General features: G+C 46.3%; 1 protein-coding gene across 1 annotated transcript in view; it reads left to right on the forward strand.

Annotated features, from left to right (window-relative positions):
* Positions 1-26,781, forward strand: part of GRAP2 (GRB2 related adaptor protein 2) — a 57,996-nt gene that overhangs the window by 1,205 nt on the left and 30,010 nt on the right. The window lies entirely within an intron of this gene.

A 26,781-nucleotide genomic window follows, 5' to 3' on the forward strand; every position in this document is an offset into this window, starting at 1 on the left:
ATGGGGGGGGGTGTAACTCTTTGCCGCTTCCACAGTCCTAATCAGAATCCTCCCCCCACCCCCAGCAGCTGCTATGCTGCAAATGAGAGCTTGCACTTGTTGCAGACGACAGGTGCAATGGCTCCTGATTCAGACTGAGACTATGGTGGCACAAGGGTTAAAACCCCACTCCCCGCACAGTCTCAATCTGACACCCACCACTACTGCCAGCTGAACCTAAAAGCTAAGCCAGCAGCTTGTCCTTGTGCTGCTGTTTTGTTAAATAAAATAAAGCAAGACAGCAGCACAAGGGCAAGCGACTGGTTCAGCCCTTAGGGTATAGGCAGGAAAATACATAGAAGAAAGTTAGGCAATGTAGAAGAGAATCCAGCTTCAAACCAGCACCAAGTAACCTTAGCCCTGGAAAGCTTTTCAGCTGTACATGTGGGGATAGTTTGGTCTGGGTCATAAATTGACCAAATGACTTTGTATTTGCACTTAGGGCAAAGGGAAGACAAATGGGCTGTTGAGACTTGGTCCCCAAACAAACGTAATTAGTTCTTGGAAAGTCATTCTCAAATTTCAAAGCACATTATACCTAAGGGAGGCAACTGCACCAGGATGTGGCATGCTGTGAAATTAGGTCAGGGGTGGCTCACCTGTGGCTCTCCAGGTGTTGTTGAACCCCAGTTCCCATCAGATCCAATGGTCAGGGATGACGGGGTGTGTGGTGTAGCAACATCTGGAAGGCACAGGTTAGCCGCTGCTGCAGCAGAGTATCTGCCGTGAGGAAACTTCATTCTAACCCCCCACCCTGCCCTGCTGTCTTCTGCTGGTTTTGCACAGTATGAGAAGTTGGTTTGGTTCTTTATTTATCTTCCCTTGTACAACAAACTGTTGCTGTTTCAATGGGACAGCTGTTCAAAGCAGATGAGGGGATCACTGTCAGGTTTATAGTTCATCCCTTCTTATTGTTGTACTTTGGAACGGCTTTTTTCAACTTGTTGAATCGGCTGGAATGATTCCTGCATTGCCTGGGGTTGGACTAGATTCCCCTTGGGGTACCTTCCTGTTCTATGATTCTAAGTAAGATGAAAGTTGCCGCGCACACAATGTCATTTTTACGCTAGTGTGATATTCCCAATATTATGCGTTATTGGAGTGGAAATAACAGTTTGTGTTGGATTAGAGCTCCTTCAAATGGCCCACCTTCCTGCCTACATTCTCTTCACTTTTTTTAAAAAAGAGTGTGATTTTATTTTCCTGTGTATTTTTATTTTTGCTGCTCTTCTAATTTAACTTCTTGAATCACCGGGTGGATCACTCTGTTACTTGTGTTCCATGTTCCCCCCCCCCACCCCCCGATCTCCATTATCTTCAATTGGTTCAATTTACAGTTCTGGGTTATTGCTATTTTTTGACAGAGTAAATTTAATCCTCTCCCATTCAGACCATTTTCTCCTTGTGGCAATGGGGCCATCTCAGAAATTAGTTAGCTGACTTGAGAGGCAGCAGAGTGCCATCAAACACAGGAAGCTGTAGCCAAAGCCCCATGATCCACCTGGAACAAAAAGGTCTGACGCAGTGTCAACTGCATGAGATTCCCATTCAGGCATTAATTTTCTCTTACTACTTTCAAAAATGCAATCTCCGGTGTAGGTAATTGCTGAAAGATGGCCTCGGTAATGCCAAGAGCTTTGGCTGTTCACTATTATTAGCTCCCATCAAATCTGCAGGGTACTAAGTTGTTACACCTGTTGTGATTATTGCTACTTCTCACCTTCCCCCTTCTGGGCTTCCTTTCAGTTTAAAATGCCGCCCCCCTTGTAGTAACCCAACTTTGACTGTCAATGCAGGTCATTGTCTGTCAGTTCACCTGACTAGATGCCAACAAATGAGCTCACAGATGGCTTTAAGTCAGGAGTCCCCAACCGTTTGGGGCCTGCCAGACACATCTGGAAATGGGTTGAGGGAATTGTGAAATACAGTGGTACCTTGGGTTACATACGCTTCAGGTTACATACACTTCAGGTTACAGACTCCGCTAACCGAGAAATAGTACCTCGGGTTAAGAACTTTGCTTCAGGATGAGAACAGAAATCGTGCTCCAGCAGCGCGGCAGCAGCAAGAGGCCCCATTAGCTAAAGTGGTGCTTCAGGTTAAGAACAGTTTCAGGTTAAGAATGGACCTCCGGAACGAATTAAGTACTTAACCCGAGGTACCACTGTACCTTTTTTGCAGAAGAAAATCAAGCAATACTCAGAACACGCACACCCAAAGAAACAGACAAAACAACTATTGGCTCCAACAAATAGAACACAGACAAAAGCAGACAGCATCCCCCCCAAAAAGGCACACACATCAAATAATAACCAAAAAAAACCTATTTAATTTTAAAACTGGGATGGGCAGGTGCTAAGTGGGGGGGTGCTTAAGGGCACTGTTGTTGTTTGAATTTATATACTGCCCTCTACCCGAAGGTTCACAGCACAAAATCAAAATATAAAACCACAAAATAAATAATGCACACAGGTGCCACATTGGGGACCCCACCCTTAAACACCTGCCTCTTCCAGTCACTCAACAACACACACACTTTTATTTAGCATTTTTTCCAAAGCCATTTAGAATTTAAATTACTTTAAAAATGATACAAAATCAAAACAATAAAGGAAGAATTTTTAAAACATTCCTTGTGATTTGGTGTATTTTTCAGGATCACGCTGGCTTGGTCTTCTCTTCCCTAGTAATAGTTCACATAATTCCAGCAAAGGGAAGAAGGAAGCCTTTATTACTTCTGCTTTAATTGCCCACGAGTCCTGTAAACTTGCATTCTCATTATCATGATCCATTAGCCTGGGTGGATTAGAATGAATAAATAAGCTGAATGTTGTTATTCTTCAGATGCGCATGTTGAGGCATTATTAAGAAGTGATATGACAGAGTCGTACAGCAGTGGTTCTCAAACGTTTCTCTCTGAGCCACACTTCCAAAATAAAAATTTGCTCCCTCAACACCCAATTTTTTATTGATAAATGCATTGGAAAACAAAAAGAAACAACAACTAGCAATGCTTGATTTATAACATAGAACACAGCTACTTTATAATATGATCAGGGGTCAGCCAGAAAGTGTAAAACAATGCAGCTACATAAGAACATGAATCACTTCCAAAATATAATTATAAACAAGCCTTTTACATACTATATGTGCTTTAAGTATTATACAAACTCAGTGAGAGGTGTGAGCTTGCTTTGCTGGGTAATCTCATTTACTTTAGATCTAATCTGAGAAAAATTCATCTCCTCAATAACACAAAGAAGCCTTTCTCTTTTCTGATCTTGAAAATACCTGTTCACAACAATATGTCATTAAGAACTGTAGAAGTAGCCAGTACTCTTGAAAAGAGGCATGGATACTGTGTCTGGTTGTATATCCAAAATGAGTTTAGTCACTAGAGCAGGCTTCCTCAACCTCGGCCCTCCAGATGTTTTTGGCCTACAACTCCCATGATCACTAGCTAGCAGGACCAGTGGTCAGGGATGATGGGAATTGTAGTCTCAAAACATCTGGAGGGCTGAGGCTGAGGAAGCCTGCACTAGAGCCTTAAACTGGGCTGCAACTGACTTCTAGCTGTTGTGGCCATTGGCTGATGAAGATCAGATATCATTCCATATTCTGCAAATAAAATAAAAAAATACTAGACTAGACTAGACTACAGTGAAATGTTTAAATATTTCTTTGGTTGTCCTTGAATCTTCCTGTCACACTTGTCATCCTCTCCTGCCACACCCTTTGAGAACCGCTGTCGTTCAGCAAAAAGGCTTGAGCATAAATTCCAGTCGATTTCAATCTGCCAGATAGTGCTGCTGTTGCTGTTTATACATGTGCTACATATGTTGGCATCTTTCAAAACCAATCTGATATTATATGACCTTCTGACTTGACGAGGGATGGGGAAACTTTGGCCTCTTGAATGAGGTTGTTGGGGGAGTGGTGCTGCCAAGGAGACTTGCATTCTGCTCCCAGCCTCGCTTGGCGGGCTTCTTCCCCCTGGGATCCTGCTCTCACTTTGCATGTCCTCAAAATAAATTAAAAAATTTAAAAAATTGTCCAGTAGCACCTTAAAGACCAACTAAGTTTGTTCTGAGTATAAGCTTTTGTGTGCATGCACACTTCTTCATGAAAGCTTATACCCAGAACTAACTTAGTTGGTCCCTAAGGTGCTACTGGACAATTTTTAAATTTATTTTTATTTATTTATTTTGACTGCGTCAGACCAACACGGCTACCTACCTGAATCTTTGTATGCCCTGCCCTTTTAATCTGCTCTCCCATCTTCCACACCCTAGCAATGACTGGGTCCTCTGATAACAAGTTCTTCTCCTTTGCCCTTTCTCTTTTGCCCCGCCACACACATCAGATCTGATGGGACTCTTGCTAGTTTGAAATAAAAGCATACAAACATAGGAAACTCTCTTATACTGAGTCTGGCCACCAGTCCATATAGCTCAGTATCATCCATGTTGACATGCAGTGGCTCACCAGGACTTCAGGCAAGGGATTCCTCATCCTTCCTGGAGATGCAGCAGATTGGATCTGGGATCTTCTGCATGCAAGACAGTTGCTCTACCACTGAGCTAGATCCCTACCCCAAACTGTACAGAGAAGTACAGTACAACACTGACTGAAACTAGATAATAAAATAGTTGCAGTGGTTAATGGCTTTCAGCCTTCAGGATATTATTCCTGCAGTATAGGAAAGGATGTTATAGGACTGTGTGGCCTTATTCAAATGCTTCCAGCATTGACTTCTGGCTAGATGAGCTACATGGAGCCTGCTAATTAAAGCAGCCATGGTTTTGTCCTTGTCATGGGAAAATGATCATTATCATCAAAGCTAGAGTCAGTGGAATACTGTTCTCCTGCAAAAAAAAAAGTCAAATCTCTAAGGAAGCGATTGCCTTTGCATTTGAGCCCTCTTTGAAAATGTAATTGTTATCATCAGATTAGGCAGGCCTTTTCAGAACCATTTAAATATAGCAGCAGAAGAGATTAACTTCAGAGGCTTGTTGAGAAATATACATTATTACGCCTCTGAGATCATAGGTCAGCTATGCAGAAATAAGAAAAGAGAGAGAATGTTAGCAGCCTGCCTCAATTCCAAAGCTAGCATTGGTGGTGTGAACAGGGAAACATCATTTATTCTCTTGGTGGCAAGCACACATTATTTGCAAATAACCTTTAACCTTTAACACTGCAGAAATGATAACACCTAATAGTAAGACTAATCGCTGGATGCCACCTATTTCCCCACCTTTCCTGCTCTTGTTTCACAGTTGTCTAAATGTATTTACCGCCACAGCTTCATTTAAAATAAGGCACAAGTGACTTGTCTTTGTTTTCAAATATACTTTGAATTCATTACCATTGTAGCAAAGTGTTCTTCCCGTAATTTTCAAACAGAAAAAGCAGAAGTTTAACAAGTGCAGCAAGAGACAAATTTGTTAATGCTGCCTGTATAAACCCTAACATACTTTGAGCAAATTGCTCATCGGGGGAATCTAATGGTTTTATACTTGTAAACACATTTTTCCTTGGAAGCATGTGCATGGTGTCTTCCACTATCAATCCTTCAAACTGAGGCCATTAGCATGATTTTTACTCATCTACATTTCCTCCGGACGACCATGATAAATATGCTAAACAGAGAGACATTTCCAGAAAAATCAGTATGCAATTGTTTTCTTGTGGAACTATCAACTGGTATTAGGCTTCAAGAAAAGAAAACTAAATGTCAAAACAAAACTCACAAATACCCTCTAGCTATTAAAAATTATATCTGTAAACAGCTTAGGTGTCTATCTTGGTATTAAGCAGTATATAGAATTATTATTACTATTAGTAGTAGTGTTGGTAGTAGTATCTTAAATTGCTTGCCACAAAAAGTGCCACTATGCTACTTACTCCTACCGTGGTAACTACCCTTGATATTAACAAATGTGTGCTTTGCGCTTGAATTTCTGTGTTTGGGGTTTCCCTCGTACTTTGGTGCTACTGCTGGTGCTGGTGTGCTTTGTTACATTTTTATTAAGGCCAGCATGAGCACTTGGCATTCTAGTGCAGCTGCCAGGCCCCAGGTCTATGGCACAGTCTGGCACTAATACTTTCCCTGAGATCACCTTTAAAACAACATTTCCAGCTCCCACCCACTATTTTGATTTCCCTAAATGCCCTGGTGGCTAGACTCAGCTGATCTGCACTGCTCAGAAGGCTGCCTTTCCTTCCTAACACTTCCTGCCAATGTTACCAGGTAAGCCACAAGTACTTAGCAATGGAGGAGGGAGACCACCAGGTTGGTCTTTACTCAAATCCACATCCAGCCATGTATTTTTAAGAGCTTGAGCCTAAAGTTCTGCATAGCTTGGCCAACACACAAAACATTGTATGCTGACTGTGCTGCTGAGGAATCATGTGCCAAGGTAGGGAAGGGTGTGGCAAGGTATATCTATGTCAGCTCTGATACCTTTGTAACTGCTTATCATCACTTTACAGGCAACCAGCCAATGGTTTGTGAGGCAGTTCTCTGGAGGGTTGCCAGCATCCCCTGCTGAATGCCACTGTGTGGTGGAGGGTACCCAGCCCTCTAACAGTAGGGCATTTCAAAGGGCCATCTGAAGCACTATTGAATGTGTTCATCTTTCAAAGGATTCAATATGCCCATGCAAAACTTCGGGCATTGTAGTTGTTTAAGTTTTCCCCAAGACTGAATAACGGGGGGGGGGGGCACAGGGGGGGGAGTGGTGGATTCTCGCCCACAGCTGCAGCCCTGCCAGCTGCTGAAGCTCAGGAGGGAACAGTATTCCTGCCAATATTCTCTGCACCAATTTCAGGCTGGTGCAGTTCAGGGGTTCACATTGGGCCCCTTTCCAAGAAAGGGGCCAGCTTTGGATTCAAAGTCTGCATCATCAACCCCCCTCCTCCCTTGTGACACCCAATTTCAGGGTCTCATAATTGTTCATTAGCACCAGTAGTGTGCCCCCCCTCACTGCACTTTCAGCAGGCAGAGTAGGGATTTCTGCAGCGCGTGGCCATGCATGGCAGAAGGAGACTGCCCACCACGTCCTAGCTGCCAGCAGCAGCATTGATCTGAGGTTGCAATTGCTCTGCTGTTTATTATACTGCTGTTTGGCATGAAGGGTTGATTGGATACTTACAAGGTGTTTATTTTGCCTTATTTTGAAATGTTGTCCAGTTTCATTTTATGTTTGCTGTCTTTTATTTAGTATGGTGAGATTTTTCTACTATTCCCCCCCCCCACACCTTTTAAAAATGAATTCAGTACCCAGGCACTTTCTGTACCTTATTATGATTGCACATTATGTGAGCATGGAGGTTTTATATACTGTTGACATCATTACATCAAGTAATTTTAGGGATTCATTAATTTATTGGCCCGGATGAAGAGCACGTTGTTTAACGTTTTGCAGCAGCACCTGCAGCTTTCATGTTCCTCTGTCAAATATGGCTAATGCATAAATTGCCTTAGAAATTAGTGCTTGTTTTGATTACAACATAGAAAGTTACTGTGGTGTGTGTGCGTGTGTGTCGGGTGTGGTGGTCCTTTTGAAAGCTTGGCCCACTTTTGTATCATAAAAAGGCTGCCTTCCCAAAAATATCTCAGCTGACAAAGAAAGTCTTTCCCCCAAAGTACAAGAGAAACAGAATGATAAAGGCTCAAAAAAATGACAGTGGTTTGAGAATAGCTAGGAGACCAATGAAGCAGCTACACCTTATTAGATGAAGCTTGTAGGTAATAATATAAAATATTTCAGAATGTTGAGGGGAAGGCAAAGTTCATCCAGGTTATTAGTTCCTGAGAGGGCAAGTCGCTCCATAATTGGATGTGGGAAATGACTTGCATTTTAGATTTTGGACTTCCAAGTCAGCCAAAACGAAGAACAGCAGAAGTCCCCCAATTTTTCCATTTTCTGATATGAAAAGCCTGAAGAAAGAGATGCCATCAGATGGAAACTGAATCTGAACCTTGTCCAAGTTCAGTGCCTAATCTTCTGTATCATTATTCTCTCTGTGTCCTATTAAGGACTATACTTTTCCAGGAAGCATAATTATTCTGCAGAATAGAAGCCCGGGCTGACATTATAGCCTTTTGTATTGCATAAGGCAGCACATTCCTCATAAGCTTTTATTGCACACACCTATACGAAAATCTAGCTTCTTCATTCAGTGCACGGGGGTTATGAAATCCATCATGTATTGGACCCTTTCAGAAAACCAGATCACCCTTGATTCCATTCACCCAGTGACTGGGAATGCCAACATACAGAAAGGAAATTGTCACCTTCCAAGCAAAGAATGAAAAGTGCTGGTGGAAAGCTTGGTTCCACTCCAGCAGTTTATTCTGGAATTGGCATTCCTTCCCGCCCCCCTCAGTTTTAGCAGAAAATCTAGATGACGTGCAGTTGCAGCGCTAGCCTTACAGTGTCGACTGGCAAGGTGCTAATGAGACTTTCCTGGACAGAAAGTGTTTGTAGGATGTTGTACCTACCTGTTGTAAGATACTGTCCTCGTGGTTTTAAAAAATAATTGGCCCTCTGCTGCTGCTGAATATGGGCCACTGTTGGTCTCACAATAAATTATCTCAGTCTGGAAATGGCTGCCAGACCAAGTCAGATGTTAGCCCAGCATTTGCCAGTTTGGCTCCTTTCAGATATTTTAGACAACTGTGCTGACTGGGGCTGATGGGAGTTGAAGCCCAAAACATCTGGAGGGTGCCAGGTTGCCAATGACTCTGTTAGTCCTTCAGTGGGCAGGGCTTCCTCGCCAGGACTGATGTCCCCTTCAGCTCCTGGCTCCTGGGAGCAGACATAAGAAGCGCTGAGGGAAAAGGTACTTACTTTATACTGATCTCAGTTGTTTCATCACCCCCCTGGTGTAAATACAGGGACAAATCATGCACATCCACCCATCACCATTTCCTTAAAGAGTCCTGCTTTCATATCTTATTACTGCTGACCAAGAAGCTGTTTTACATTATGCTGCATCTGAAAATAGTAAATGGTCGTATGTTTTAAAATGATTTTGATGTAGTTAAGCTTTTACCTATTATTCCAAAGCATTTCCTATTGCATTAATAAATGTAATTTTCATGGTAAGCCACACAGCCGGATCTTTTCTAATTAGTACTAGCTATGTAGCAAAGCAGGAAATGTAACTAGGGTGTGTGTGTGTGTGTGTGTGTTCTCCAAGATTCTGTATTGGGACTGCCATTATTTAATGCATTGATGAGCAATGTGAGCAGGAAGGTGAACTGCAAGCCAGTAACACTTGTAGGGTTTGCAAAATTAATGAAAGAGTCAAGTCAGAAGCAGAGTATCATGAATTACTAGAGGGTTTTGCAAAACTAGGTGAGTGGGCAATAAAATGATGAAATTCAGTGTTGATGAGTGTAAAGTAATTTACATTAGGAAAAAGTAACTATACATATAAAATGCTGAGTCCTCAGTTTGCTGTTACCATCAAGCAAGAAACTGTAGGCCTCATTATAAATTGTTCACTGAAAATGTCAGCTCAGTGCACAGCGACATTAATGAAATAAGAGCAGGGAATGAACAGTATTAGGGAGTACTACAAAGTTGGCTGGAAAATATTACAACAAAAAATCACAGTGCTAATGCATCCACCCACCATGTACACATATTTGTAATACAATTCAGAATTCAACATTTTAACTTAGGATTTTGCCATTCAGATTTCCACATGAACAGTTTAATTTGGGAACAATGTCCAGGTGTCATCCATAGTGTGTGTAAAAATATATATAATTCTTCAAGCCTACGCCTTGTTCTTATCTTTTTATATGTTAGGATGGTTCCCTGGTGTGTGTTCACTTTCATGACACCATTCATGATCTTATTTTACTTCTTTTTCTCCAAGAACATCCCAACCACCATATTAAGGCAGACTGAGAGACAGTAATCTGACCATAGACACCTAGTGGCCTTCATAGCAGTGATAGAATCTGAAGCCTGGCTTCTCAAGTGCAAACCCCTAATATTCCAGCCAATGCACAGTAGTTAGTCTCTTATATGTTCAGCAAGGGCACGTGTCGGGTGTTCCATATGAAATCTGTAAAAGAAAAATCTGTCCATTCTCAGCCAAAACAATTAGGGCCATCTAAAGATTTTCTTCCATCCTATGTGGGGTGCAGAAGCACAAGGAAATCCTTATGCAATCTGACACTGCAATGCTATGCACAGTTATCTGAGAGTAAGCCCAGTTGAACTAAGTAGACGTGGATAGGCTTGCATTGTGAATGTGCCTGGTAACCATTGTACAGTGGTACCTTGGGTTACAGACGCTTCATGTTACAAATGCTTCAGGTTACAGAATCCACTAACCCAGAAATAGTACCTCGGGTTAAGAACTTTGCTTCAGGATGAGAACAGAAATTGCGCGGCGGCAGCGGGAGGCCCCATTAGCTAAAGTGGTTAAGAACAATTTCAGGTTAAGAATGGACCTCCAGAACAAATTAAGTTCTTAATCCGAGGTACCACTGTATATGCTTTAGGCATGCCTACCCTGTGCTGCACTTGTGTACACTCCCACAAATTACAAAAATGGCAGGCAATTAACTGGTATACAGCTAGGTTCATATACTGTGTTTGCAGCCTGGTGCCCTCATAAGCTTTGGGTTACATCTCCCAGCATTCCCAGCAGCACAGCTATGCTGGCTGGGGTTTATGGGAGTTGTAACCCAAACTCATGCTGGCTGGAGATGATGGGAGTTGTAGCCCAAAACATCTGCAAGGCTCCAGGTTGGCAAAGCTTGTCATAGGCAACACGAAACCAGTGTGGCATAGTGGTTAGGGTGCTGGAGTCAAATCCTACTCCAGGGTTCAGATCCCTGCTCAGCCATGAAGCCTAACATACCTCACAGGGTTGTTGTTGTGTGGAAAATAGGGAGAGCAGGAGAGCCATGGGCACTACCTTGAGTTCCTTGGATGTAAAAGTGGGATGTAAAAGCAAATAAATGAATGAATAGGGCTAAGTATCTGTATGCTCATTCTTACTGCTGCAGACAAATGACCTGGTTAATTTTGACACCCTTACTCAAAATGCATGCATGCAGGGCCGGCCCACACATTGAACAAACTGAGCATCTGTCCTTGGTATCAGCCATGGAGGAGACACTTTTGGTTGTCCTTCACATGCTTCTTAGCAATCTGTTATAACTCTGCAGTGGCACTTGAAAGCTAGCTGCGTAAAATTCTGCTTCTTTTACCTTTGTGCTACTGCTACTGCTACTGCTACTACTACTTCTCCTAACATCTATGTAACTAGTAACATTTCAAGAGGAGGGTTGCTTCTTATGCCTCCCCTTCTTTGGTCCTGGGGCTGAAGTGACAGCAGCAGTGGCAGTAGCTGGTCGAAGGTGGGATGGTGAGACAATAGGAGGTGCACAGAGTCACAGGAGAGGAAGGGAAGATATGTAGAGACAAATCCTCATCCAGACCAGTTCAAGGTCTAGAGCTTGTCCTTTATGCTTGCAAGCACTTGCTCCCACATGTACAGAGCATCATGCTTTAACTAGCATCACCTTGAATTTTTGCATCTATGCAGCATGCAGAATAATTTCTTCCTACCGGCTGAAAGTATAAGCGTGGATTGTGTATTGAGATTTGAATTAAAGGTAACCACTGTCTTCAGTCAAGCTGAAAATGTCAGATGAGTCATCATGCACTTTGCACAAAGTTCCAATTTTTGCCACACACATTCTAACAAAGAGGCTTGAAGACCTTGTGGTTCCCTGCTGCAGATCCTCGTCAGATAAGATCTCAGAGAAGTGGTAGATTGCTGATTACTTTTGCAACGTGTGCCTCAGCTGCACAGTGAGGCTGCAGCTAACCTAAGCTGGTGAACAGGCTGCAACATCATTGTCTTCACTGTTGTCATGGGAATGAAAAACATGCCATGAATACTAAGAAAAGGGCATCTATGCTTATCTTCTTGGCTAACAAGAAACTGGATAATTCATTGATTTTGAGGCCATGGCCACAACCTGTCATAAGCTAGTGGGTAGGGCTGCCCATACGTCCGGATTTCCCAGACCCTACCAGGATTTCAAAGGCAGAAGGGGAAATTTCTGGAAGGCAGCAGTTTGTCCTGGATCTTCGGCAAGTAAACCAAAAAATTACACTGCACTTTTGCTCTCATTCTGCGACTAGAAGCCGCTCTGAGAAACCTAACTGGGATTATCATGCAGAATTACAGGCATTTAGGCACCAGTTACATGAGAAATTTTTACCAAAAAATCATGGGTTTTTTGGCATTATTGGGGTCTTCTTTTTAAAAAACTCAACAATTTTCAGGGTGTCTTCATTTTTACTTTTTGAAACAAGGCAACGCTACTAGTGGGTGACCTGGAGAGGAGCCCACTGCTGTTCATAGCACTGGTCCATTACCTAGCTATAGATTAAAAGCCATGGTGCAGTTAAAGGAAAAGGAAAGAAGATACTCTCAATGGCAGGCATAAGAAACAGAAGTAGCAAACCAGATGACTGGATGTGTTTCTGAACAGAGTCAGTTGGAATCTAAGTGCATAGCAACAAGACTTCATGAGATGAAACCAAACAATGGAGCTAAACTCCTGCAAAGCCTGCTTTCGTCCTGTATCACTGGATAGCTTTTGCAGTTCCTATACTTACTTCCCTGCTTTGCTCATCTGGATTTAAGGCCCAGAAACCATTAATCTTGCCACAGAAACAATTAATTTAATATTGATAAAATTGCTTAGTCGGCAGATATTAAATCTCAGTGCATCTCCTCTGCCCAGAAGCTACTTTCACTAAGCTCGTTTAATTTGTTTTGGCACTAGAGTTCATTTAGGAAAACAAAAAGTCCCCAAAGAGGGTCAAGTTGTAGGCTTTCTATGGTAACTGAAACAGCTACCAGCCCTACTTCCCTTTCCCCCCACCCACTCCCTCATCCTGCTAGCCGCTCAAGGCTCACCCACCGCCACTGCCGGCTGCAATCTGCACCGCTGCCCTTTTAAGCCTATGCACACACCCTCTGCTTCTGACTCCCAGCAGTGCCCTGGCAAATGACATCATCAAGCTGTGCCACCAAGTTTGGAGTTGGCCACCATGTTGCACAAGGCAGAGAGGCAGGATCCACAGCCAAGGTGGCGCTGGGGGGCAGAGACAAAACCTCGAAATCACAACACCTCACTTTCAGATCAGAAACTGTGGTGGCTTTATCAATTCAGGGACTGTCCTGGCAGAATCAAGTCAGTTGAGGGGTAGTTTAGAGGAAGAAAAGAAAGATGTTTTAAGCACATTTCTTATTTCAAATGATGCATTTTTCAGTTGCTGACTTTTAAGTAGCAAGTGTGAAGCAGAGTGGGGTCCACTACATAACAAATAGTTAATGGGAGGGAGCATATTAACTTTGCACTCAACATAATAGATAAAAGGTTAATCTCAGTAATGCCAGAACCCAGATCATGGTAGATTAGTGGTGTATCGTTTGTCTTATGAAGAACATTAGAATAGATTTATCATGATTAAAGCCACATGAGAGACAGAGATCAGCAGGTGGGGAGGGAAAAGGAATATCATCCTTTTCTGGTGCAAAGATGAAGGCTTAGCAGACACCACAGTCACAGACCACTCATCAGAGGGATAATTTACATTCTGGAAAAGAATGTTTGGTTGAGTGAATCAGGCTAGAATTGCAGAGCAGTAGCGAAAAGTCTCTCTATCTCCCTCTCTCTCCTGCCGACTAGCAGAAAAGAAAATCAGCCACCCATGCAGCACATTTTAATTTTGTTCTGGTGACTATGCTACTCCTGCTCAGTTTAACAACAGCTCAAACTGTTATCAGGGAATACTGAGAAGGCAGGATCGACCATTATCATTATTGCTCAGGTCTATGGACCTGCCAGTGATAGGAATATCATGATTATTTTCATCTGCAAGCATTGATTTCCCCCTCACCTTGCAGCTGAATTTTCCTGTTTGTGAACATTTTCCTCCACCCTGTCCTGCAAAGAGAGTGATGCATGACTGACAGGTGGCCAGTTGTGTTACATTCCTTCTCTACTATCCATCCACTACTGGAATTTGGTATTGTCAGAGCTGCTTCCAGATCCTAGCTCACAGAGGATCACGCTAGCCAGCGATCATTAAATAAAAGTCTTTATTGAGTTACAGTTTCCATTCTCAAGCTGCTGCGTGCAACTCTACGTCTCATGGTTAGATCGGCGCAGCCCCATCTGAGTCTCCGCCCCTTGTACACCAACTTAATATCCTAGCCTTGCTCCACCTTTTCCGCCTGACTGTTCTTCTCTGGGTCCCTCTGCCCCCCGGGGTCTCTTCCTTCCGGGATTCCTCTGACGCTGACGCTGACCCCCCTGACTCTTCTCCCTCCTTTCGGCGGGCTTTAGGACCTGGCTCCCTTTCCGGGCTGCCTACTGCGCCACCTTCCTGTGCATTTGAACTTGGCACGCGCGCCCAACCTTCCACCTTCCGTCTGACCGTTTCTTCGCTCCCCGATGGAGGTGTGGCCACTCCTGACTCGTGCCCTCCCCCCTGTTGTGAGCTGCCAGCGCTTGATCCCTGGCGCCCTTCCTCTTCCCTGCTCTCTGGCGGTGACGCTGGTCCTGATTTCCAACTGCTCCCCTCTGAGTCCCCTCTGGCTCTATCTTCCTGGGATGTCCCCCTAGGCTCCCCCCTTGCCCTGGCCACTGGTGCTCCTTTCTGTGAATCTTCTGATTCACTGGAAAGACTCGGAGATCTCGGGTCGTCGTCATCACTCATCTTTTCTTCTGCCTCCTCTCCCTCGCTCTCTGTTTCCTCCCTTGCCCTTGCCTCTGCTCCTGAACCCCTGACATCCATCCCCCCCTCGAAGCCCCCTCTTCCCCCCTCCCCTCCTTCCGGTGCGGGATCTGGGTGCTGCCGTGTCAGGGGGACGAATGTCGGATACAGTTCGCTTCCCGTGGCGGGCCGCCATCCGAAGTCTTCCGGTTCTTCCTCCCTGCTCTCGTTGACGACGGTCACCTCCGCTTCCATCTCTGTGCCGCCGTGCTCGAAACCCGGGTCGTCCCCGAAAACGTCCATGTCCGTCTCTCCTTCGTTGCCTTCAGGAGACGTTGCTCGTCCTGGACCCTCCAGCCACCTTCTGCGGAACTGCTCCTCTGGTCGATCATCCCACCAATACGAGGGTTCTGAAGCAGATCCCGAGGGTGACCCCTCTGGGGAACGGGCGTCTCGTGTCGGTTCCTCGTCCGAGTCGAACCCCCGGAACGTGCTGGCTGAAAGCGTGGGCGTGAAAAGCCAGTCGTCGAAAAAGTCTGCTGGCATTGGCCTATGTGGGAAGAGGGCATGAAACTCTTCTTTGAGCAGAGGTTCGTCTAAAGCGTAGCCCGGCACCCAGCTGTTGGCACTGGCCGGGGTGCCCTCCTTGGCGAGAAGGTATTCTACCCCCTCTTCCCCCCATCTGGAGTCCAAAATCTCCGTGACTTCGTTGATGCGCTCCTCCTGTGCCACTCCCCCTTGCCCGGTTCTCTCTCGGAGCGGACCCGGTGCCGTTCCTGGTTCCTGAAACCTGTGAGGTGCCTTGTAGGGAGTGAGCACCGATCTGTGGAACACCGGATGCATTCTGGAACCCTCCGGAAGAGCCAGCCTGAAAGCCACCGGGTTGACCTGTTCGTCGACTTGGTAGGGCCCCAGTTGTTTATGCCCTAGTTTCTTCTTCGCCAACGACCTGGCCGGCACTGCGTGGGCTGCTAACCAGACCCAGTCTCCCACATGGATCTCTTCGCCAACCCTTCTGTGTTTGTCCGCTTGTACCTTGTATGCGTGTTTAGCCAGCTCCAGGTGCCGCCGCAGCTGATCGTGGACCTCCTGCAACTCCGACGCGAACGCATCTGCTGTCTGCGGCTCCCCCTCCCCCATTCTTTCCAGTCCCGGGAAGGTTCTAGGGTGCCTCCCGTTGTTGGCGAAGAACGGCGTGACCCCCGTGGACACGTGCTTCGTGTTGTTGTAGGCGAACTCGGCGAGAGGCAGGTAATCCACCCACGTCGCAGGCTGTTGATTCGCATAACATCTCAGGTACTGCTGCATGATGGCATTGACCCGCTCCGCTTGCCCGTTGGTCTGCGGGTGTCTAGCCGACGCCAGGTTGATCTTGACGTTCAGGAAGCCCATCAGCCTCTGCCAGAAGTTCGAGATGAACTGTCGCCCTCGGTCGGACAGAATAGACCGCGGCAGACCGTGAACCTTGAACACGTGGTCTATGAACAGCTTGGCGGTTTGTTCCGCCGTGGCCACCTTCGCACACGGAATGAAATGTGCCATCTTGGAGAACAAATCCACCACCACCAGCACAGCCGTCTTGCCCCTCGAGCTGGGCAGATCCGTGACAAAGTCCAGGGCCACTCTCTCCCATGGCTCGAACGGAGTTTGCAGCGGTTCCAGCAGTCCGGCCGGCGGTCTGTGCACTGGTTTGGACCTCTGGCAGGTGTCACACCTCGCCACGTAGTCCGCGACTTCCCCTCTCATTCCGGGCCACCAGAAGTCTCTGGCTACTAATTCCACCGTCTTCTCCTTGCCAAAGTGCCCGGCAGTGGGCGCGTCGTGCAGCTGCTGCAGTACCTTGGCGCGAAGTTCGTCTCCCGGCACGTAGATGGCCCCTTTACGGATGAGCAAACCATCTCGCAGCTGGAACTCGTCGGTCGCTGCCGTGCCCCTGTGCACCTCTGCCATCTTTGCTTGCGCGAAGGAGTCATCCTGCAACGCTCGTCGCACCGCATCCAGGTCAACTGTTGCCGCCGCGCACGCCCACACTGTCGGTGCGAAGATGTGCATGGCGGCCGCTGGCGTTGCCTCCTCCAGATACTGTGGCTTACGGGAGAGAGCATCCGCCATGATGTTGGTGTCCCCCGGGACATACTCTATTCGGAAGTCGAAATTCGCAAAGAACTCAGCCCAACGTATCTGCCTCTGGTTCAGGAACTGTGCCGTGCGCCAGTGCTCTAGATTCTTGTGGTCCGTGCAGACCTGCACCGTGTGCTTGGCGCCGATCAGGAAGTGCCTCCACGCTTTGAACGCTGCATGAATGGCCAGCAACTCCCTGTCCCAGATGGTGTAGTTCTGTTCGGACTTGCTGAGCTTCCTTGAGTAAAACGCTCCCGGCCTCCAAACCCCCTGCGGGTCTTTCTGCAGCAGGACTGCTCCCACGGCTCTGTCCGAAGCGTCTGTCTCCACCCTCATCGGCCTGCTGGGGTTGACATGAAGCAGCTGCTCTTCCGACGCGAAGAGACGCTTGAGTGCCTGAAAGGACTGCTCCGCCTGCTCTGTCCAGATGAACTTCTTTTTCTTGGAGCTAAGCGTGTCCGTGATGGCCGCTGTCTGCATCGCAAAGCCTTTGATAAACTTGCGATAGAAGTTCGCGAAGCCGACAAACCGTTGGACCTCCTTCCGGTTGCGTGGGCTTTTCCAATCCAACACTGCTCGGACCTTGGCGCTGTCCATGGCGAGCCCTTTATCAGACAACTTGTAGCCCAGGAAATCCACCTCGGTCACGTCGAATTGGCACTTCTCCAGCTTGGCGTAAAGCCTATGTTGCTGTAGCCTGCTCAGCACTTCCTTGACGTGTCTGTCATGCTCCTGCTGCGATTCCGAAAAGATCAGGATGTCATCCAAGAAACAGACGCACGTCTTGTAGAGGAGCCCCGCCAACACGTGATGCATGAAAGCTTGAAAAACGTGGGAGCCATTTTGCAATCCAAAAGGCATAACTCTATATTCGTAGGTGCCCAGGGGCGTGAACATGGCTGTCTTCCACTCATCTCCCTCCCGCATGCGAATGAGGTTGTATGCCCCTCGCAGGTCCAACTTGGTGAACACTCTGCCCTTCCGTACCTTTGCGAGGAGGTCGTCGATTCGGGGCATGGGGAAGTCCGATGGCTTGGTCACACTGTTCAAGATGCGAAAGTCCACTACAAGTCTTTTTGGGGGCGTGTCCCGCTTCTTAACAAAGAATACCGGACTGCCCCCCGCTGCCTTGGACTCTCGGATGAAACCGCGCTCCAAATTATGATCTATGAACTCTTTGAGTTCCTGCAGTTCGTCCTCAGACATGGAATACAGCTTCCCTTTGGGTAGCGCCGCCCCCGGCAGCAGGTCAATTTTGCAGTCATATGGTCTGTGGGGGGGTAGCCTGTCTGCCTCTTTCTCGCAGAAAACCTCCAAAAATTCTGCGTACTTGTGGGGGACCGCTTGCAGCGTGCCTAGCTGCAGCTGTGACTCCTCTTCCCCTCCTTCCTGCCTGGGCACGATGCAGTGTTCAGCGCAAAAGGAAGAGCCGAAGGTCAGCCGCCTCTGGTACCAAGCCAGCGTCGGGCTGTGCTTGTCCAGCCAACTCATGCCCAATACAATGGGCGTGTCCGATAGTTGAGTGACATTGAAGCTGATGATTTCCCTGTGATTCCCAAGTCGCATCACCATTGGTGGCGTCTGCTTCACCACTTGCCCCCCTAGCAGCTCCCTGCCATCCACCGTGACAACCTGCAGGGGCAGCGTGGCAGGCAGCAACTGTATAGCGTGCCGGTCGACAAAGTCCTGCCCTATAAAGTCCGCATTGCTTCCGGAATCAATGGTGATTGGCACGTCCATGGTGATTCCATTGGGCAGCTGGAGCGACGCGGTGAGCTTCACTACCGGTTTGGGCGGGAGGGGGTCCATGGGCTGTAAAATCTCTGGGGACTGCTTCACTGACACGTCTGGTTGGGCCCCAGTGCCTCTTCCTCCAACCAGACTCCTTCGTTTCCCTGCTGTGGTTGTCCTTGCTGCGTTGCTGCAGTTACCATTGCTGAGGCTGCAGTGTGCTTGTGGAGCCTCTGGGGACACTCTTTCGCCATATGCTGTGGATCATCGCAGATGTAACACTTCCTGTTCCCTCTAGGAGGCTTCGCTTTCACTGCTGCCGGTGCTAGGGCTCTGGCTGCTGACTGAGCCCTTGCACCTCCAACCTCCATAGGTTCCGCTCCTCCTCCTGGCGGAGGCGTGGATTGCGCACGCGCTGCTTCTCTGGGAAGGAAGGAGGAGCCCCTGGCTGGTTCGCGCCCTCCACGCCCTTCGTCCCTGCTCCACGGACGTCCTTCCAGCCGCACCCCCACCACCAGCGCCCTCTGAACGATCTCCTGCGTGGTCCGGGGTCTCTCCCCCCTCGCAATTTCATCTTTAACCGAGCCGTGCAATCCCTCCCAAAACAGGTCTCTTACAGGAGCCGAATCTCTGTCCCATTCCAGGGCACTGACCAAAGCGAAAAAGCGGGCATGGTACTGCCTTACGCTGGCCCTCCCTTGCTTCAGTCCATGTATCTCCTGCCGAGCAAGATCCACGTCAATGCTTGATAAAAAGCACCCATCCATCGCTTTAATAAAGGCATCCGCATTTTGGAGCGCTGGATCATTATCTCTCCACAAATTGCGCAGCCATGCTTTAGCATCTCCATGCAAATGGGACATGATGAACCCCACCTTCTCTTGCTCATCTCTAAAGTCTTTGTTCAGCAGTTGCAGTGCACACATTACATCTGCTCTAAAGTTGGGGTACTGTTGCAAATTCCCATCGAAGTGAGAGACCAGACCGCCTGTTCGTCTCCCCAACCCAATCCCCTCCGGTTTGGGTGTCAGTTGCCCTTGCTTCGTAAGCACTTCCAACCTGACCTGGAGATCCCTGTAGGCGGCAGCTGCGTCCTCCTCTCTCTTCCTGGATGCAAGAGCCTCGGCATTCAGTCGTGTCACTGCTTCTCTGAGTTCCACTATCTGCTGTTCGGCCGTCATGTTGTCTGCCGTTCGTGAGCTCGCTAGTAGGCACCCGCTTTCTCTCCTCTCCTCGAGGACGTAGATGCCCACAATCTTGAGATGGGGCTTACTGTCAGAGCTGCTTCCAGATCCTAGCTCACAGAGGATCACGCTAGCCAGCGATCATTAAATAAAAGTCTTTATTGAGTTACAGTTTCCATTCTCAAGCTGCTGCGTGCAACTCTACGTCTCATGGTTAGATCGGCGCAGCCCCATCTGAGTCTCCGCCCCTTGTACACCAACTTAATATCCTAGCCTTGCTCCACCTTTTCCGCCTGACTGTTCTTCTCTGGGTCCCTCTGCCCCCCGGGGTCTCTTCCTTCCGGGATTCCTCTGACGCTGACGCTGACCCCCCTGACTCTTCTCCCTCCTTTCGGCGGGCTTTAGGACCTGGCTCCCTTTCCGGGCTGCCTACTGCGCCACCTTCCTGTGCATTTGAACTTGGCACGCGCGCCCAACCTTCCACCTTCCGTCTGACCGTTTCTTCGCTCCCCGATGGAGGTGTGGCCACTCCTGACTCGTGCCCTCCCCCCTGTTGTGAGCTGCCAGCGCTTGATCCCTGGCGCCCTTCCTCTTCCCTGCTCTCTGGCGGTGACGCTGGTCCTGATTTCCAACTGCTCCCCTCTGAGTCCCCTCTGGCTCTATCTTCCTGGGGTGTCCCCCTAGGCTCCCCCCTTGCCCTGGCCACTGGTGCTCCTTTCTGTGAATCTTCTGATTCACTGGAAAGACTCGGAGATCTCGGGTCGTCGTCATCACTCATCTTTTCTTCTGCCTCCTCTCCCTCGCTCTCTGTTTCCTCCCTTGCCCTTGCCTCTGCTCCTGAACCCCTGACAGGTATTTTATGTGCAATCCTTACTAAAGTCATCATACAATCCATATATAAATTCATGAAAGATCATTCTGTCAACAGCTATAAGCCACAATAGTTAAATGATACCTCCTTGCTCAGAGGCAATATAACTCTTATTACCACTAGTGATGGCCACCAACTTGGATGAGACGAATTCATGGAGATGGCTACTAGCCCTGATGGCTGTGCTTTGACTCCACAGTGGGAGGCAGTAGTGCTTCAGAATACCAGTTGCTGGAAACCACAGGAGGAGAGAATATTCTTGTGCTCAGGTTCTGCTTGAGGGTTTCCCACAGGGGAAACAGACTAAAGGGGCCACTTGCTTGATCCAGAAGATGCTTCTTATGTATTTATGTTCTTGCCAGTTGCTGGAGTGCAGGAGTGGGAAAATGGAAGAAAAGGCCTTTGTCTTCATGCCCTGCCTGTGGGCTTCCCTGAAGTACATGAAAACCAGCATACAGGCCATAGTTCCAAATAAACCCTTAATAAAGACTTGGATTGATGACTTTCTAAACCCCATAATAACCATAGCAATATTATCAACGCAGAAAGCACACAGTGCAAGTAGATAAATAGGTACCACTCCAGCAGGAAGGTAAATGGCATTTCCATGCACTGCTCTGGTTCACCAGAAGCGGCTTAGTCATGCTGGCCACATGACCCGGAAGCTGTACGCCAGCTCCCTTGGCCAGTAAAGCGGGATGAGCACCGCAACCCCAGAGTCGTCCACAACTGGACCTAATGGTCAGGGGTCCCTTTACCCTTTACCTTTAATCCCATTTAATGATTTTAATACATAGTCACTCAGGGAGAAAGCTAAGTGTTCCTCTTGAGTAACAATCACCTAAGATTTGTAGCAGCAGCAGCAGCAGCAACAACAACAACAACAACAATTTTATTATTTATATGTTGCCCATCTGACTAGGTTGCCTCAGCCACTCTGGGTGGCTTCCAGCAAAATATAAAAACACAACAAAACATCAAACATTAAAAACTTCCTTATACAGGGATAATAATAATAATAATAATAATAATAATAATAATAATAATAATAATTTATATACGAGAGGACTCCCCCACCACCTCCCTAAACGATTCCAATATTTCTATGGGGTTAAGGTCATTATTCTTTGAATTTTACAGAGGATAAATTGAAGTGCATGAGCCAGCAATTAAATTAGCAGTCTGTATTTGGAGTGGGGTGGGCTAGGGTTAATAAGAAGCAGCCCATGGTGGAATGTGCTTACAGGTTTGCAGTGAAGTGACTGGCACAAATGAATCCATTAGACCAGATGTGAGTAGGGCAGCCGAAGCATCACATTCCGAGATTTGAGGGCAGAATCCAGAAAGCAGGCGTTGCAGCCGGCCTTGACAAAGATATATTGGTAACGCTCTGCACAGCCTGCCCTGTGCACTTGATCCTTCTCTGAAGCAATAACTGCCCATTAATGACTTGCCATTACACACGTCCTAAACCAGCTGTCCTTAGTCAGAGATGCTACAAGGAAGAGGATGAATTGCTGTATGTGGGACATATCTGAGTTTGGGACAGGAATAGATGGAAGATGAAGAAAAGCTGGACAGCTCCCATTCATAACCCTCCACTAGTTGTGAATTTGCAGTCCAACACTCTTTTATCCGTTGGCTGATGAATTGTTGCTCACTACAAAACATGACAACTGAAAATCCTCCCAGTTCCAAGATCGCACCTTCTTAGGCTTTGCCTCCTCACTTCTTGACAGTATTACTTTCCTGAGCCAAACTAATTAAGAAATGGCTGGGCCAGTTTAGATGTTAAAAAGAGAGCCTGAGGGCCAAATTCTAATTAACCTCAAATGTTAACTAAAGCAACCTGACTTACACTCTTGTTCCTCTCAAAATTTACTTTAATTTTTTTATACCTATTTTACATTTCAAGACAGAAAACCAAAAGAGTTAAAAAGATACACAAACAAACAAATGACTTTACCTCCTGACACAAATAATTTGTCAAGAAATCAAAGACGGTAGAATCGTTACTCAGAAAGTGCTGCCTTAGTGAGATATTTCTGTTCCTGTTTTGTATATAATAGATTCTTTTTTTAAAAAAGAAAAAAGAAACTCAGTTGTGTAACGGGAGTCTCAACCATTTGAAAATGACGTGTGTGTGTGTGTGTGTGTGAGAGAGAGAGAGAGAGAGAGAGAGAGAGAGAGAGAGAGAGATATGAACTGACAGGATGGCAGGGAGGAGGAAGAGAAATCCTGCTAAAGGTATAGCTGGGACTGGGACAACTGGGGCAGGGGGAGGAGAGGTTGGTGTAATAAGTGCTCATAGGGTAGTGAGGGGATGGGGGTCAATGCACAGGAACCAGAGCAGCAGGACCCAGAGCCAGAGGGGCCCCTGTCTCCACGAACATGGTGGGTTCTGATGCATAGGGAGCAGCGGGAGGGGCGTTCTAGGAAGTTGAGGCAGGCAAGAGCCTAGAGCCCAATTCCCTAGCTAGCCAGGTGGGGCTTGTTAGCTTTGGGTGGAGGTATGTGATTCCTCAGCTGAAGTAGGCTCAGAACAGGTGAGGGTCACCTGCCTCGTCAAGCCCAGATGCTGCAATCAGCAGGCAAAGTACAAAAGGGAAGCCAAGCTGAAGGGCTGTGCTTGCTCAACTGCCCAGGTTGATTGGACCATGGCTTGGATGTTCCAGAGAGCTGTTTGGGGCTGTGTGTGTGCAGGACTGACCTCCAGATGCCCTAACCCTTGGATCATAGTTGTAGAGATGGGAATTTGCCTGCTGGGGCTTTGGACTTGTTCGCCTGCCGGACTGTGTGCTACCATCTGCTATAGAATTGTGCACTCAGCGGGACTTGCTGCCAGGTACCCTGTGGTTCAGGATGGTGTGTGTGTGTTGGAGTTCTGATTTCTGGGGATCTGAGCCAGCGTTGCTGTGTTGGTAACAATCGTCTGTGCAAGTCCTCTTTATCAGACACAAGTCTGGATCTCATCTCCAAGCATCTTTGGGTCTGTTTGTTTTTTAAAGTATAATCACGAAATGAAAGGCCTTGTAAATACTCATACATGTCTACTGGTTTAATTGTTTAATTTTGTTTGTTGAAATTAATCTGAGTAAGCCACTCTTAAATTCAAAAGTGTATGGCCATCCCTTGTTCTCAGTCGCATAAGTGTAAATTTGCTCCCCTTGTTAAACGAAAGTAGCTCAAGCACTAATTGGATGTGATGGTGGCAGATCCTGTATTAGGAGGCAGGTTGCTGGTGAATTTCTATAAAATCGGAAAGGTGTTAATACTTAATGCTGGAAGAAAGAGGGTACATAATTCTTTCTCTGCCCTCACTTTCCCTTTGAAATCTCTCCACCATATGTTTTTTCTCCAGTGGGTTTCTGAGTAGTAATCTAAGAGAAAGTAGACTTGGGGGGGAGATAGTTTGGGAGGAAAATTATGGGTGCCTGTTGCATATTTGCTTTCAAACCCTCCCACCCTTAGGTTATAGAATTTCAACAGAACCTAGATACTTTTTTTTTTTAATAATATTTATTAAGAATTTTAAGATTACAGAAAAGTCAAAAAGGAAAAAAAGGAAAAAAGCAAGGAAAAAACAAACCACAATCAAACAATACAAGTCAATAAAAATCAAAAGCAAAAAGCAAAAAACAAAACACATAACACATCAAAATCAAAAAACAAAAATAAACCACAAAAGTTTAAAAACAGATCCAATATTCCCAAATCCTTAACTGTCATTACCTTATTTCATCGACCTCCTCACCCCTCCCTTTTTGTATTCTAGTTATTGATTATCACAGCAAATCCTTCCCATTTTTCATAATATTCTGTCATTAAATTACCTTAATCTATTTTAACCTTATCTTACTATAAAAAACCCTAAAACTTAAAGCTTGAGTCTTATCTATACCAATTTCTCATAACCATGACATATTCTTGCATAGTTCTTTTTAACATTTCTGCTAAAGCCAAATAATTTCGTTCCAACATCTTTTTTAATACTCATTAATTTTAGAAAACATTCCTAAATAGAATTTTTGAAACTTTCTCCAATCTTCATCCAACGTCTCTTCCTCCTGGTCACGAGTTTTGTCAGTCCTTTCTATCCCATCCATCTAGTTCATTAACCTGGTAACCTTATGTCCGAAGCCCTTAAGTCTCTTCCATGTCCCTTCCGCAGATCTTCTTCATATTTATACCTGTATTTTACTTTGTCTTCTGCTCCTTTCACTCGTGGAGACTCCAGCTTGACAGTATTTTTATCCCTTCTCGACAGATCAGCCCCTTTTCCATAGTCCACACTGAACTCCATGTGGTATTTAAAAACATTTTTCAAGATCCCTCCAAAATTGAGGACCCCCACAACTCCAAACTCCTCCTGACCCAACGCCAGACTTGAAAAGTCAAAACATCCCTGCATAGGGGGGTATATCCAGCCCCCCATCTCCAAACCAAACAAGACTCTATCTCTCCAAATCTGGCTTTTTCCAGGTTCATTTGTCAGATCCAACCGCTCATGTTCCTGCTGGGCCACGGTTCCCTCCATCTCTGCCTCTCGGGGTCCAGCCACAACCTCCTCCTTCATCTGATCTGTCAGAGCACATTCCTGATTTGATTCCTGAGTGGGTTCTATATAGATACCCACTACCTGTCCAAAATTTCTGATCGCAACAGTCATCAAATCCGTCTTCTCATGTAACTGTTCCAATAAAGCACTTGTTTTACAGAAAGCACGCACCAGAGCCTCTGAGCACATTGTTATACAAGGTCAGAAGTCTATTCCCACGATCTTAATCTGTTGCAGCTGCTCCCCAGTTCAAGTTTAGTAACAGTTTCACAAGCTCCTTCTAGGGGAAGAACTTCTATTTGTATCCAACTTTTTTTTTTTTTTTAACAGCAGATCTAACAACAAAGTTTCCTTTTTCAGATATTTTGTCAATATTTGTTCCTTTAAATTGCGAAAGAGCACAATGGAATCACTATGTTTCTCTTCTTTTAACTATCTGTCAAAAACATTTGTCTATAGTCAATGAACTTTCCCAAAAACGTCTGTCCTGACACCCCGCTCCCAGGTTCAAGACGGTGGAAAATTACTTTTCTTACACTCTCTTCTGCAGGTTTAAGCAATCCGGAAAAAATCCCCCCTCTTCTCCTGCTTCCGAAGGGGGTTCAGTAATTTTAGATGATGAAAGTTGATCCTTTACAAACGATTTTATACACTCTAGTTTGCCATGTCTTTGCTTTAATCTATCTACAAGAAACGGAAGGCTGACTTCCTGTTTAGACCTTCCCGCTTCAGTGCCAAATTAAGAGGAATTTCTTAATCCAATTTTCCGTTCTACTCACAGATCGTTGTTTAAAGTCCAATTGTCCAAATTTGATCTGCTCACGGGTAGTTGTTTTGTAGCCAAATTGTCCCAGGAAAAAGGTAGCACTCTCCGGCAACGGCTGTGCGGCTTCGCTCCACGGAAGAAGCAGTTGACTCTCAGCACCACGCCACTAACCCCTCTTCGCTCCGGAGCCCGTAATTGGGTTCCTTTACGAATTGGGGGGGCGCAAAAGGTGCCCGCCGAGTCCCATGGTCACAGGCTTCATCCGCCTGTGATTTTTTAGAGGGTCCCCACTTCGCCGTAGCGGAACAGACCTGTTTCCCGTGGAGCCAGTCCCTCCGGATCAGAGGGAATCTGCCATGGCGCCACCCCGGAAGTCTCAACAGAACCTAGATACTGACACATTGTGCCACCATAAAGTGTAGCGAGCCTGTAATATAATTGCAGGTGTGGTATAAAACTGATGGTATAAAACTGCACAAACCTATATGAAAGGTGAACTTTAAAATAATTTTTAAAATAGTGGGGGGTTTGCCCACAATGCATTACTGGTTGTTTTCATTTGTATATATGAAACAGAAATCAATTTTGCTTCATGGATTGAATAAAGGGGGCTTTGTCGTGAGATGGTGCTTGCAGCTGTATAGGAAATTATCCAGCTTATTACATTGCCAGATGGCTGGGCTAATGGGCAGTTCACAGTACCTCTCTCATTGGAATGCTCAGTAGGCAATAGA

The sequence above is a fragment of the Podarcis pityusensis genome (assembly GCF_964106645.2).
Source record: "Podarcis pityusensis genome assembly, chromosome: 10".
In the NCBI taxonomy this organism is placed as follows: Eukaryota; Metazoa; Chordata; class Lepidosauria; order Squamata; family Lacertidae; genus Podarcis; species Podarcis pityusensis.